General features: G+C 39.3%; 1 protein-coding gene across 6 annotated transcripts in view; it reads left to right on the top strand.

Moving 5' to 3' along the window:
- The window catches only part of STAU2 (staufen double-stranded RNA binding protein 2), a 171,604-nt gene that overhangs the window by 93,293 nt on the left and 62,833 nt on the right, over nucleotides 1-15,478 (top strand). The gene's annotated exons all lie outside the window — the stretch shown is intronic.

Here is a 15,478-nt window from a genome sequence, read left to right on the forward strand (position 1 = left end):
GATTTAAATGTTGTTGGGCATTTCTAAATGTTTCTCACTCCCCCAAACAGTAGCAAAGGCACACATTTCTGAGTAACTGCTGGACACTCTAGAGTCAGGTTTACTTGTGGTACATATATTTCAGTGCATGGTTTTGAACTGTTGTCAGAGGTGGGCCTAAACTAAATTTCCACACTTGTATTAGGGTTGACACTGAGCTCAAACCTTTCTCTACAGTGGCTTTAAACAGGACAAACGCTCATTTTGCTTTGTTGGAGGTTGGATTTGGAAATCAGTCTAGGAGTGCTTGGATCTCACTACTGAGATATGCATGTGAGGAAAATTTCAGGGAAATTCAACCCTCAGTGAATGTCAAGGCAAGAGCTGTATTTTTTGTCTGATCTGTAAGTAATTGCAAATTTCTTGGGGCAGGTGAAATTTTAAAAAGCACCTAAATACCATTTTCAAAATTGACACAGGCACTATGGATACTAATAGCAAGTCATTTAAAGTTGTAAAATCATCTAAAAAGGTAGATGCTTCTTGGGATTTTCATAAACACCTGTGCAGATGAGGTACCTGACTTCTGGTTCACTTGTAAGCCTGGGCACCCTACATAGTGTTTTGCAAATTTGGGCTGTTGCCCCATGCTGTGATCTCATTGCTTGAAGTCAGTCATACCTTTGATATTTCTGGCCTGTACTGTGTTGTCTGATGCAGACAGGTCCACATGCTGTGGGTTGTCATTCTGGTGTGATTGATCGTGGTACTTCCCTCAGTGTCTGCTCGCTGCTTTCACTGCAGGACGCAGTCACTGGCAGAAAGAGCAAAAAGGGGCAAGTCTGGCTTCATCCGAGTCGGCGTAGTATGTGAAACAGCCATGGGTCATGGCTCGGGCCGTGCTGTGACCGTTCCGTGCTCTCTCTCAGGTTCAGCTGTGGCTGCTAACAAGTGCAGCAGCACCGGCGCCTGGCTCCCCAAGTAAGGGATGGTGGGTGACCTTCACATCTGTCCAGCCTGAATTTGCGACGGTTTGTGAATCCCAACCCTGTTTTCACCTGAGATCTCTTTCTCTTTGACCAATATTAAATTCGCTGTCAGAACTGGTTGACAGTATTCATGGTAGTTAAATAGTTCCCAGGCTTTTTAATAATGAAGACTTTAGGCCCAAAACTCTTTCTCAAGCAAATCTAGACATAGTCATGAAAATCAGGTTTGAGTTCAGTGGGAATTTTTAATACAAAATGAATGAACAAAGGATTCAGGGTTAAGCCTGAAGGAAATAATTGGGATATAAATTGTTATCATCTCATCACAACTTTCATATCTTGAAATTTGATGCGATTGCCTTTGTCTTCCTTCATTAACATTTTGTGTGCAAGTATGCTGACTCATGGATGATGGCTGAAATAACAAGTTAAATTCAAAAGTTCTTTTCCAAAGCAGGCCACTATTAAGAAATGTTGCTTACTTAGTTAAATTAATATTCATTGGACTTCACTATATGGAAGCAGCTTTCCTTTCTTTAGTTCTTATTCATTACAAGAATAATACCAAAATATGCATGTTTCATTTTCAAGAGCTCCCTGGGAGTCTTGACATTAGCTGTTTCCCTCCTTCTTTCTTGCCTCTGAAGCTATATTTTACCCCAGTAAAAGCAACGTCTTGTCCCTTTTCAGTCTATCTTTTTATCTTCTCCACAGCAAGCAGGATTTTTTTTCAGTTGAAGTTTCATCGGTCTTTGCCAGCGTACCAAGATATTTCTTTTTTATGATCTTCAGTATAACTTAGGGCTGGAAAACTAAGGCCAGATAGTTTACTTGTACAGATTGTTGTATCTCTGAAGGCAACAGATTGACATACCAGTTGTGGATTTCAGCAACATGACTGCACTTCAAAATTTTCCATAAACTTGTCACATTCACAAAAAAAAGCCATAATAAATAAGGAGAAGGCTAAAGCAAGATACTTGCCAGTCTCTTCAGCTCCTGAAGAACACAGATCTCTCTGAATTAGCTTTGGAAATTGCAAGAATTCATCAGTATGATTGCGAGGTGAGGGAGAAAAACAAGCAGAAAAAACTCCAAGCATTCCCCCTTGACTCCAGATTCAAATGGCTACAGTAAAGGGAATGATGAGACTTTTTATTGTTCTGGGGAGTAGAAGTAAGGTGAAAGCTTTCTGAGAAATGCACAGTATTGCATCTCGTTCTAAGGAGAATCTCCCTGCTGAGGAGGCCAATGGGAATAAATGAAAACAGACTAACAAGATGGCCATGATGAAGGTGAAAGCTTCAATAGAGGGCTTTGAAGCATCAAGTAAAATGAGGCTTCTGTGGTTTCCTAGAAAATCAGCGGGCATTTCCTGTTTCTGGGTCTCTAATGGGCTATAGACTACCTTCCCATCCCAAATGTCCTGTCTCAGTTTTTAAAACAGACGATCTTCTTTTTGTTGTTGTTTTCGTTTCTGTTCCTCTTTCAGTTTAGCAAGCAGCAACTTCTCTTTGCTTCTTTTAGCTGTTCTCATGGCTCTCTGCTTTGCATTAAGTGGCCCCCTACTATGTCATTCACCTCCACTCTTCCTCAGTAGTTATCTACTGAACCTACACTACAAAAGTTATGGTTAGACATTTAATCATTTTGTGGTGATTGTGTTCAAGCCATCATTTATTTAGGGGTGAAATGGAGCTGAGGTGTTGTAAACTGAACAAAAACCAGATCATCTCTTATGAGTCATGAATGGCCGATGTGATTTTCCTCAGATGTCCCCAGATCACTTTTGAGGGAAAAAAAAAAAAAAAGGTAAAACGTTATTGAGCTTTGGGGTAAGGGTTCTATGTACTGAATCTATTATAATGAATATAGTTGTAATTATGATGTTAGTTGTCAGAGAGAGTGTATTTTCTAAGTTCCCTGCAGATGAATGAATCAGAAGGTATGTTTTAGCAAGTCTCCAGCTAAAGCCAATGAACAGAATGTAGCAAGTGGTAAAAACCAGAATGTAAACACAGATGATACTGTTCTGTCCTTGAATGTGTTGGCTGCAGAAAGGTTTATGGCCACTGTCAGCTGGGGACTGGAATCCCAGCCAATGGGCTAGTTCAGGGGAATACAAAAGTCTCATCACTCATTCAAATGAGAAGCAACAATAATTGAAGGAAGCTTAGGAAGTTATCAGGCTTCTTGGCATCATTCATGTAAAATGGATTTGAAGGCTATATCAGTAAACTTTTTATATACATGCTTCTTTGAAGAAGATCTTATCTTCAAACATCAGGAAAAAATAGGATATTAAAAAATGATAATGTTTGTAGAATAACGTTAGAGAATACTTTTGAAATAAGTCTATTAAATATTGCTTCATCAACATTTGGGGTCAACCCCCCTATAATTCTGTGTATGTAACTGTGCCTCTGGCCACCCCACCTACCATGCCCAAAGCATTGGAGACTTCTTTCCCAGCAGGATTGACCAGACTGCAAATATTAGTGAAATTGTTCTAAAACAGTAGTGTACAGTCAGGCCCAGAGGGAATTGTGATCAGGTGATTCACCTTAATGTTAACACTCAAAGGACAGTGGGAATTTATATTTAAAAATAAGTATTCATGAAACCCCTGGAAGTAGCTCAAGAGTGACTGTGTTGCCAGGTATTGTCAATACCTGCTTCTGCAAAACAAGCTGTGGAACAGGGCTTTGGTTCCTGTCTTAGTGTCTTGGGTCATATTCAAGTTCACTAGCACTGTACCTGCTCATGGGTCACATTGGTTTCTCTAAAATGATGTGTGGAATGATGTTGTGTTCTGTCATCACTGAAAGTATTGCAATCTGGCCTTCTGCAGAAGGGTATTACCTTCCTGTGCATTTGTACTCTGCCAGGCTCAGTGGCCAGTATAATCATTTCAACAGCAACGTTTGTCTCTTACCCACAGGGAGTATAAAGACCTGTAGAAATGTGTGACAGAGTCCTCATTATCTCAGTTTCTGTCTCTTCTGGATCCTTTCTTTTTCCTAACGTGAGGTTTGCACTTTCACCAATTATCAAACTATTGCGAGATGTTCAGATCACTACAGACTTTTGTTGTGTGTTGACCCCAGTGGGCAGCTTTAAGCCCTACAGAGCTGCTCACTCACTTCCCTCCAGCGTGATGAGGGAAAAACTTGGACGGGCAAAAGTGAGAAAACTCATGGGTTGAGATAAAGACAAAAGCTGCATGTGTAAGCAAAGCAAAATAAGGGATTCATTTACTGCTTCCTGTTGCCAGGCAGGTGCTCAGCCATCTCCAGGAAAGCAAGGCTCCATCACGCATATTGGTTACTTGGCAAGACAGACACTGTGACTCTTAACATCCCTGTTTCCTCTTTCTTTTCACCTGCTTTTACACCCAAGCAGCATGTCACAGAGTGAGATATTGCTTTGGTCAGTTGGGGTCAGGTGTCCCAGCTGTGTCCCCTCCCAGCTTCTTGCCCAGCCCCAGCCTGCTCTCTGGCAGGGCAGCTTGAGAAGCAGAAAAGGCCTTGATGCTGTGTGAGCACTGCTCGGCAGTAGCTAAAACATGGGTAACAATGCTGTCTTGGTCACAGATCCAAGACATAGCACCTTACAATCTGCTCTGAAGAAAATTAACTCCATCCCAGCCAAAACCATTATATTCTCCACCTTTTATTCCATAACATTTACATCATGCTCAGGTCCCACACTATCTAATAGACCCTCATTAGCCATCCTGCCCTTGCTGTCCTTTGATATACACACAGATATCAGTCCCTTAGACTCTGGGCCACCCTTTTATAAGTCCACAAATGTCCACTGAGTTAATTTAGTCCATGACTTGGGCTCCATCTGTTATGGTGGCTGCTCAGGAGAAGAGAGGTAGTGTGTTCTGTGGAGTTATTTGGCACCAAAGTCAGCTCAGGTTGGGTCACTGCTGCATTTTCATTACTTCATGTAATAAAATTACTTCTTGTGAGGCTTGTCCTCTGTTGGTTTAGCTAGTCCCTAAAAATGCAACTCAAATCATGGGTTACAGCAATTAAGAGGTATATCCATTACAATCTTCTCTGCTTGTCCTTTTGGACTGGGCCGTAGGGTTTAACGTTACAAAATAAACTCCTCCCCTTGTCCCTTCTCCAGCATGGGCTTATCCACAGGCCACTGGCCCTTAGGGGAGTACTTACCCATGGGCCACAGTTCCTTCAGGGGCATGTACTTGCTCTGGCATGGCCTATCCCACGGCCATACGTGCTCCTGGATGTGCCTGCTCCAGCGTGGACTTCTCCACGGCCACAGTCCCCTGGATTTGAGTTCCAGCCTGCCCAGTCCAGCAGCACAGGAGGGGCAGCGGTGCCCTGGCCATCTGCCAGCCCATTGCTGTTATCAGTATGTTCCCAGGCAGAACAGAATAGGATGATAAGGAGAGCAGGAAACAGCAGAAGCAAAAAGTGGCCACTAACGAGTACTAGACTCTAATATGCAGCAAAGCAAGCAAGGCCCATGGCAAGCACAGGAGCCTGCTGGTTAATACCTAAACAGCTATAAATTTGGTCTTGCATACTCTGATCAAATCTGTTGTTATCCTGAACCCCTCATATCCCACATCGCGTGCCAGAAAGGACTGTTAGGGGTTATCCCTGGCAGGCAGCTCAGCCCCACCCAGCCGGCCACTCGCCCTGCCCAGCGGGGTCAGAGAGAGAACAGGAAGGGTAAAAGCGAGAAAACTCGTGAGTTGAGATAAAAACAGTTTAATAGGTAAAGCAAAGATGCACCCACAAGCAAAGCAAAATGAGTTCATTCACTAATTGCCATCGTCAGGCAGGTGTTCAGCCTTTTCCAGGAAAGCAGGGCTCCGACACGTGTAATGGTTACCTGGGAAGACAGATGCCTTAACTCCAAACTTCCCTCTTCATCTTCCCCCAGCTTTATTGCCGAGCATGATGCCATACGGTGTGGGATGCCCCTCTGGTCAGTTGGGGTCAGCTCTCCCAGCTGTGTCCCCTCCCAGCTTCTTTCTTACCCCCAGCTTGCTCACCGGTGGGGCAGTTTAAGAAGCAGAAAAGGCATTGATGCTGTGTGAGCACTGCTAACAACGCTGTTTTGATCAAAAAACCACACAAGTAGCTATGAAGAAAATTATCTGCATCCTAGCCAAAGCAGCTTTCTACACTTCACTGACATATTTACAGTTGTGTACCACTGGGCAGAAGTCTGGAAATATAAGAACTTCCTTTATCTGTGTGAACTTACTCTCTTTGTGCTCAGAAGAAAACTTACACTTTTTTATCAGGTTATTTGCTACGAAACTTCCACATTTATTCAAGACAGCTGCTATTTTTTGTTGTAAAGGTAATACAGATTAACAGGGAAAGAAGTTTCCTCCAAGCAAGGCAGCATGTCAGTCAGGATTTCACTGATAATTTTAGCAGTAACTGCGACTTGCTCAACCCCAGGCAACCTGTTAACTGAGAGTCCTTGCCTGGATCTCAGAAACTTGCAGGTTTCAAGGTGAAAATCAACTTGAAATCAAACGGCTCCGTTATGTAGGTAAGGGCTTCAAAGTCTCCAAACCCTGATTTATACATGACTAGCCAAAAGTAAAAAACATGTTGGGAATGTGAAATAGAGGGAGAGATAAAACAGAACAAGCTGATAGGAAGAACTGGTTTTGAGAATGTTTCATGTAAAAATCAAAGCACCTGAACTTCATTGCTTTCTTTTTTATAGTGTTTTTTTAATCAACTCACTTCAGACAGAAGGTGGGCAATACCACAGTTGATGGCAGTGACCCAGAGTAGATCTACAAGAAGTGGTTTTGCTAGTTGCCATTTATTTCAGAAATGTTTATGCTGACTGTAGACCATTTAGTCCATATTACCCTATTTTTGACCTCGAAGGAAATCAAAATAGTGGTAGTTATTCTGAAAAAAAAAATTAAAAAAAAACAAAAAACAAAAAACAACCATAAGAATCATTCTTATATCAGTTTCTATAAGGAAAGATATATAAGTTTGGAAACCTAACATATTCGTTCACAAAGCATACTGCAGGAGGTAATACTTGCTGCAGGAAGAATGTTTCTGAGTTAATTTAAGAGCATGCAGAATTAGGAAAACAAATGCAAATCTAGCTCAAGGGGCAGTAAATTTTCTGACACGAGGTCTCCAACTACCTGGCTTCTGGCCAGAAGTCTGTCTAAACTAGCTTTCTTCTATTCTGGCCATTGCTACCTCTCTCCATCTTACAAGAAAGGAAGCCCTTTATTCAAGTGCTGCTGAAGTTTTGCTTTTCTTGCATCCAGAAACAGCCAGGTGCTTCTTTTTTGTTTCAGTTTCTAAAAGAAAAGAAGGTAAATGGAGAATAACTGGCTAATGGCATTGTGTGGGTCTCCAGGTGTGGTGTGGATGTCACCTTGGTAACATTTTAGCTTTTCTCCTCATCATCTTGCAAATAACCATTAATATCCTCCCACATATCCCTGCATGTAACTTGGTCCATGGAAAAAATGTGAATTATATTTTCATAACCAATTTTAGATTTTAGGGGGTTTATGTATGAGAAAGTTTAAAAGCTGTCAGGATCTCTCTAAATACTGCAGCCAGCAGTAAACACACCAGGCCGCATTCCTTGCCAAAATCTAAGTAAATCCTAACGTGACTTGATAACTTAGCTACGGACCTTGGCTTGGAATGCAGCCAAACTTTGAAAGACTGGAAGTTTCAGCTGGCAAAAATGTGAAGGTGCAATGATGAATTCATAGCAGACTGGGGTTTAGCTTTAATTATAATAAGGGAACTCAGCTGTCAAGCAAAAACCCTTAAAAAGAGAAGTAACAAGAGAAGGTGAAGGAGGAGAAAAGAGATGAGTTGCAGTTTATTCCTCTCACTGTGACTTGAGGCCCAGGCTTTCGGAGGTGTTTTTGGCTGTTGTCTCCTTCAGTCTTGTTCAGAATTGGGAGCACAATCAAGTAGGATAATTTTTAGAACTGAACTGATTGTTTCTTGTTTTAATTAAAGAAGGGTGGTTCTGTCAATATGCTGCCCTATACCTAAGTTAGTGCACAATACCAGTGTCTGTGCCAGCACCAGACTTTTTAGCAAACTCAGGCAGCCAGTTTTATACTTGAAATTTCAGTGATCCTGTTCCCTCTTCATTTAATGCAGCGTTTAGGGCTTCCATGTGCAGCCTGTAAACAGGATAGTTGATGCTTGCTTCCCTCTTCACTCCAGTGGCAAACGTCATAATGAAAAATAGTGTACATGAAAATGTATTTCCATTGATGCTTTTGCTAGAAAGTGACTTTAAACCTGAACTATTTTCTCTCTCCAAACTAACCAAGTTCCTCTCTCCCTTTAATCAGTGTTTCAGGATGATGCCCAAGACACAGGCTTCTCCAGAAATGCTCCATACCGTGCTTGTCTTCTGTGTACTTTATTAGCAGAACACAAACTCCATCACCTCTCTCCTTTTTTTAGGCCATGTGATGAAAACAAGAGATCCTAGGGTTGCCAGTTTTTCATATTTCCTTTGACTGTGAACTATAAAGTTAATTTCAACTCCTCTCCCTGAAAAGAAAGTATTTACCTGAATAATTATGGGTGAATGGATCAGAGGCAGACAAGTTGTTTCTGTAAAAAACATGTCTGGTATAACTTACATTATTTTGTAGTGCTTTGCAGTGTTTTAATTTCTGAATAGTATTTTTTCATTGTGTTTTTCTTATTCATTTGGGGGGGGGGGAGGTTGTATTCAGTGTTTTAGATCACTGTAGTTAAACTACTCTCTACTATGTCTACAAAATAATACATATTTTAGTAATAGAATAGAGGAAGTGAACAGGGTAGCAAGGTGCTCTTCAACGTGTGATTTTTCTTTATAGAAAGCCATGTCCCGTCTCCTAATTTCAGCTTCTCTATTAGACAAACAGGTCTCTTGGCACCCTTGAATGCCAGCCATTGAAAATATAGTTGCTCGCTTTGCATGTGCTCCAAAAGGAACACTGTCCTTATAAAGATATACCTGCATTAAGGTTTAGCAGATGGAAGGTAAACAGTAAGCACAGTACTGATTAGCCTGTATGCTGCTGTGACAGCAGCAGTGTTAGCTGATTTTCTCTTCATTAGAACCAAACATCGCATCCAGAGGTAGGACGGAGCTGGGTCTCCCTTGCTCGACTGAGCATAATATATAGGGCCAAACTTTCCAGATCTCCAGCGTCACTGAAACAGGAGCTCTGCATTCAGAAGATATCTAAGTAGCATGAAAAAAAAGGATATACAAGCTTCTTTGCCTCAGATGATAAACTTGTTTTGCATTTAGCATATATTTCATATATTCTCTTTGGGAACTGTGTCACGTAAGTTTTTTCACTCTTATTTGTACTTGACATGTTTTTATAGGTGTCAAGTGTCTGCCTTACCATAGTCAGGAATGTAAAATACTACCACAGTAACCTGTGACAATGCCTTTAGTCTGCTTGTTGTTACCTATTTATGGTACAGTAATGGTTTATTTCTTAGTCTAAACCCTAGGACCGTATTTTAATGAAGATTTAAGGCCACGCTACAGCTGCTATTCAAACTCTGTAAACAGGGAGCATGTTGGAATAGCTCAAGATTTACTGCTGAACTGTCAGTCCTTAAGCTACCGAGTGTCTTTACCCTTCCGTGCAGTAGCTAGGGTGGAAGCTTTGCCCACTGCTGTGAAGCAGACACAGCGATTAATGAACCTGAGGAGCACTAATCAAACATATGTTTTCTTGACACAATGATTGTGTTATATATCACATCCGAATGTACCGGCCTTTATCTTTCCTTAATGATCTAGCAAGGGGGCTTTTTAAAATGTGGGTGTTTTTCATGCACTCCTTAGATTTGTTCCACAGGGGGTGACCATTAAAAACATCTGACGGGCATGCAGTTAGCCAGCTCCCTGCTAAGATTAGTAAAATACTATATTTAGTAATCGCACTACATCAAGGAACTCCAGCATTGCAGGAAACAGTTTGAGTCAATGCTTTTTTTCTGATTTTTTAAAATTTTTTTTTATTGTATGTCTTATTTTTTCATCTGGGATAATTTTTTTCATCTTGGTCTTGTTTTTTTTTTGTATATATGCTTCAACTTTTCGTAAACGACTTTGTTCACACCACGGGATTTTTTCCTCAATTTTATACTTTTTTGGTTTTGCTGTATTTCTGTTCTAGAAAGAAAATATATGGAGTTGTAAAGCAGGTAATAAGAATGCAAAGTGGTATTTGGAATCTCTTCCGTGCTTCTCCATGTCTGAGGAGACTAATCTATTATTTTTTAGGAAAGCTCTATGGATAATACAATAGAATACAATATACTAGAATATTAAACTGTGAGAGCTCCTAGAATTGTCTTTGAGAAGATGGTTGAAATGAGCAAGTATATTTAATTTATTTTCACTTCAGGTATATTTCTTCACCAATAAATATGCACGAAACAGAGTTTGAGCTCAAACAAACAGAATTGATTCTTTTTTTTTTTTTTTAGTAGATGAGGTGACTAACAGTAGATGAACAATAGAAAGGAAGATAAAAGACCAATATGGAAAAGACAAGCATTTCACTGGAAAGCTAAAGGAAGAAAAATGTTTCATGAGACTCTCGTCCAAGTCAAAATTATTATTTTAACACCTGATTTTTGAGCCCATTCTGGTTTGCTTGTCACTATAAATCCAGAGCAACCTATGCAAAATGTTAGAAATTATTCTGTAAATTCAGGACTAAATTGGGTGCTTTCCCTTTAAGGGTCAGATTTAAAGGAATACCATCCTTTGTTCCAGCAAAATAGTCCAGGCTTGTCAATCCAGAAGATTTGTGCATTGCTGAACATAATGGCATTTTATTACCTAGTTTATTTCTGTCTAGCATTCTAAGGCTCCTGCTGATGCTTTGACTCAGAGTAGTTTTTGGTTTGGAAACATGAACTGCAGTGTCACAGATGACTTCTTTCTTTTGGTAATACATATTATTTTTTAAAGTTATTAAATGTTCAAGAAAGAAAGTGTTCGGCCAAACAGAAGTTGTGTTTCAAACTGTGAACATCTAAGCAGCAGTATGTGAAAATAGCAGCCTTTATTTTTGCTCCCCTCAGTCTCTTGTTAATACACAGTTAGCTAGTTTCTAGCAGTAGTTTAGTATATTAGAGTTAAGCTCAACCACTGTGTAATAGTATAATAGGTCTCTCACCTTCCTCAGTTGTGAATCAGTAAAGCGTAGTCCTTGTTCATGCAAAAGGATGGATGTTCAAATTCAGAAGTGCCCCCTGAAGACCAGCAGACTATCCTGTTCTTGAAGTTAGGGACACTATATTTACAAAACAATTTATGCAGATTAACTATGGTCGTCTTTATCTGAAATTGGATGTTGATCCAGTGTGTTAAAGTAGCTTATTGCAAGCCTGCAATAATTTTACAGTTTCTTTCAGAACACTTGCACATAGAGAAGGGTATTACAGGAAAGCTAAATTCAAGAGATATCTTTATGTACAAAATACATGAGAAATGCCCTGCTTTTAGAGCAGGATTATGATAGGACTAAACTTATATGTAATTTATTGTGCAGTTCTACACAGTATAGTTTTTCCTTTATAAAATAACATATAAAGTTAAGAATTTTGGCTATGCCATTCCACATTCAGTTGTAACATTGTAACCATTCATCTTATGTCTTCCTTTATGTGAAGCTATAAATACCCATCAAAATATTTGTATCTCTTCAGTAATTTAAAATATTAAAAACAAGGGCCAAATTTCAACATAGTTGTCAAATGGTTTCAGACCTTCCCATACATTTCTATATACATAAGCCACTTAGTAGTACCCCTCCATACATACTCATACCACACTGCATGTTCCTGAATGAAACAATTTGTGAAAATGATATACAGTTGCATCTCGTGTGAATATCGAACATGAAAGCATACATGCACGAGTAAATCCATGGCATGTGCTTGTGGAAAAAATTACTTCTAGATTTATTTCATTATTTTGATGCCCAGGATTCACTCTGCGTTTTGTACATGGAGGTTTTGTACCCTGCCCACACAGCACAACGGCGTGCTGCGTTTGGGATTCCTGAGCTGGCTATACATGAGTTATCTCAGGTACTCCACATATGTATTTACCCGGGAGAAAAGCTAGCACTGCTGTATGATTTTTCCAATAAATGAGCAGGCTTATTTAGAGTTATTGCCAGGATCTTCTTGTTGTGGCACTGCTTTGTGCTGTGTAGACATAACTTGGAGGAGAATTGCATGTGAATCATATATAATAGTCTGAGTCTGAAGTCTTGCATTTTACTTACTTGCACAACCCTTACTACAGACATCTGTATGCCAGCCATTATTTTCTAACCAGACTCTGATGCTGTTCTATAAAATCTTTGCTTATATGTTATGCAAATAAAACATTCTGAATTTTAATGAGTGAAATTTCCATGCTCAGTCCTCAAAATGCATTGAACTAATTTGTGAGTGTCCCTTAACTACGAAAGACTGAAACCTGAAAATTAGGTCCAGGACATAGATAGTAATTATTTTTTCATAATTCTTTTATTTTTACCTCCATAATATATGGAAAAGGAAAATGACCAATTGTGGTTAGGCCAGAGGCCTTAATGACGGGTTATATTCCCAGCATTGCCATTCACTCCTGCCAGTCCTGAGTGACTTTGGATGAGTCATTTAATGTCTGTCCACAAAGTGTCCTTACCTGCCTAGCAGAGTTATTGCGGAGATGAGCTGTAGTTAAGCACTCTTGACTCTTAAGGCAATGAGGAACTTTTAGAAAAGTATTATTGTCATCGTGAATCTCAATAATGGCCACGTAATCACCATTGGAGCACTTGCCAGCCTTCAGTCACCACTCCTTGATCGCAGATACTGAATCAAGTATTTGCTGTGTCTTCATGTTCCCCTGCCTTAGATGATATGATATTCTTCAACCAGTTTTAGAGACATTCAGGTTCCTCCCATACTTATTCATAATAGCATGGACATATAAACTGAAATATTTGCAACATACTGCTGGCCAAAAACCTAGAAACATTTTAGAAACATTTGCTGATATTCAGACTATTCGATAACTATCTGACTACTACCATTTCTTTCTGAGTGCCTGTTTTGGACATTCTGCTCAAATAGGTAAATACCTAGCACTCTTGATTGACAAAAAAACTCAACCTTTGGGTCATAGATCAAATTTGCAGAAGAAAGGAATGAAATAGAGAGTTTGAGAATGTAGCAGCTGGACTGATAAATAACAAAACACGATTACTGGGAAATTGCACATATGCATGCTGAATGTAGAAGAAATCTGAATGTTTCTGCACAAGTCTGTAGACTAGAGAGATCTGATGAAAGGACAAAGTTTTATTCTGTGTCCCTTTCAAAGTCCAATCTTTTGTTTTTTTATATCAGCATTCATATCAGTAACATAGTGTTTATTTTTGTTCAACTGAAGAGCTTCAACAGTACAAGAGATAATTAGAAGACTGTTGTCTAAAAAATTACAAAGTTATGGCCTTGAAATTACAAAGTAATGGCCAGATGAGACCAAAAGAGCACCGTGAAATTCCTTGGGGAAAGTTAAGCCTAGAAAGATACTAAAATTCTGAATTTATTTCAGTTTCAATGTAGGACTCTAAAGGGGGGTGTGGATCAAATCTGCTATTGCAGATAATAGTGTCATGTAATACTATTCATAATTTTTCCTCTGGATATCTCCTGTTCTTTCAGCTTGTTAGCCTTGCTTTATTCCAGTGGACATTAGTGAAGTATTCAAAATAAGCCTACAAACATGCAGTGCAGTTCAGAAAGTGCCATTTTTCCATTTCTCAATATGTGCTCTAAGACATGTACGTTTCTCAGTCACCAGATTTTGCCCCTTTTGCTGTGCCACATTTGCAGTACAGAATCATCCTCTTGAGCTTTTTAGTCCCGTTTCTCCACATTGCATTCCTACAACACATACTCAGCAGAATATCTAGTTTGCAACCAGATACCACAGTTGTGGAAGCTTGATATGTCCTTGTCATAACAGTAGTCACTGACATTTAAAGAACTTCAGTTTATATTTGCAAGCCAAATTTCATACCTTCATACGTCTTCCCATTAATCAAAGTTAAACCATTGTATATGTGAAGGGGCCTCTTGTGGTTTCTAAGTAAGTAGTATGGCTTTTCTGGCAGAGAGCCACAAGCAATTTAGTAGGCACATATTGGCGGGGTTGAGAGGAAGAGAGACAGGGATAATCCAGAAAGCTTTAAGAAGGGCTGAGTGAAATCAATATTTGTACACACAGTACAAGAATTTTGCATTCTATATCTTTTGGCCACAGCAAAACTGTTTTGATGTGTTGTCAGTAAAGTAATTCTGATTATAGCACTGACCTTGTTTTCATCTCAGCCAGTTTTGCACTGGTTTTACTTCAGCTGAAGTATTCCCAATTTGCACCTGTGTCAGAGAAGTTAGGCACAGAGTATTTAATACTCACAGTGTACAATTAAGTATCTTATACGTCACTAAATCGTTTCCACAGGAATAACTCTATAAGGTTCCTAGTTATCTTCAGAAATAATGAAGTTTAATTTTTTAGCCTAAATGCCAAGATGAAGCTTTATCATGTAACTTTTGCCTGAGACCTATACAGCTGTAAATAGATACTAGCATAAAAGGTCTGTCTCCAGCAGAGCTGATCTCTCTTTCCACTTCTGACAGAGGTCACATAGCCAATGTAAATTACCACCATAAACTAAATTCCACCTCTTCTGTAGAACAAAGTGCTTGATCTGCCTGTCTAGAAGCCAGGAGCTGTGCAGAGAACTGTAATATTTCAACAATTCAGCATGAGTGGCAACCTGTTCTTAATAATGAAACACTGGCAACATCTAATTTAATTTTGTCTCAACATATTAAAATCCATCCTTTCTTTCGGGGATTTAAGAACTGTCTGAAGGAAACCTGAAGACAAGGAGAATAATTCAAGTAGAAGCACTGTCTTCCTCTGTATTTCATGCAGGATTCAGGTTTAATATGTACATCTCGACATCAGTAGAGAATGAGTTACACTTAGAAAGGATAGCCTAGATATCTCAAGAAGAATGTGAATTCTTCTCCATTTTATTTGTCATTTTGATTGATATTTACAAAATCAAATTCAAATATACAATATTAGTTGTGTCAAAAGAGTCAGTGGATTTTAGTAGAAATGGAATTACAATTGAAAAATTTAAACTATTATTACTAAGTTTTTGGCGATATAATGATTTACATGGGTGTTTTATAACTAAGCTACAAAATGCTGTTAAAAATGACATCTAGGCTGGAAACCACAACTAGATTCTTGTAATTATATAGATACAGCATCTTGAATTCAGTCACAAAGGTCTCAGAAACTGAAGAACACATCACTTCAAAACTATCCAACAGACATATCACAGAAAATTTGGCCCCAGTTCAGTATGGGACTACCTAGAATAT

The sequence above is a fragment of the Tyto alba genome, unplaced genomic scaffold, assembly GCF_018691265.1.
Source record: "Tyto alba isolate M040663 unplaced genomic scaffold, T.alba_DEE_v4.0 Super-Scaffold_9, whole genome shotgun sequence".
NCBI classification, from domain to species: Eukaryota; Metazoa; Chordata; class Aves; order Strigiformes; family Tytonidae; genus Tyto; species Tyto alba.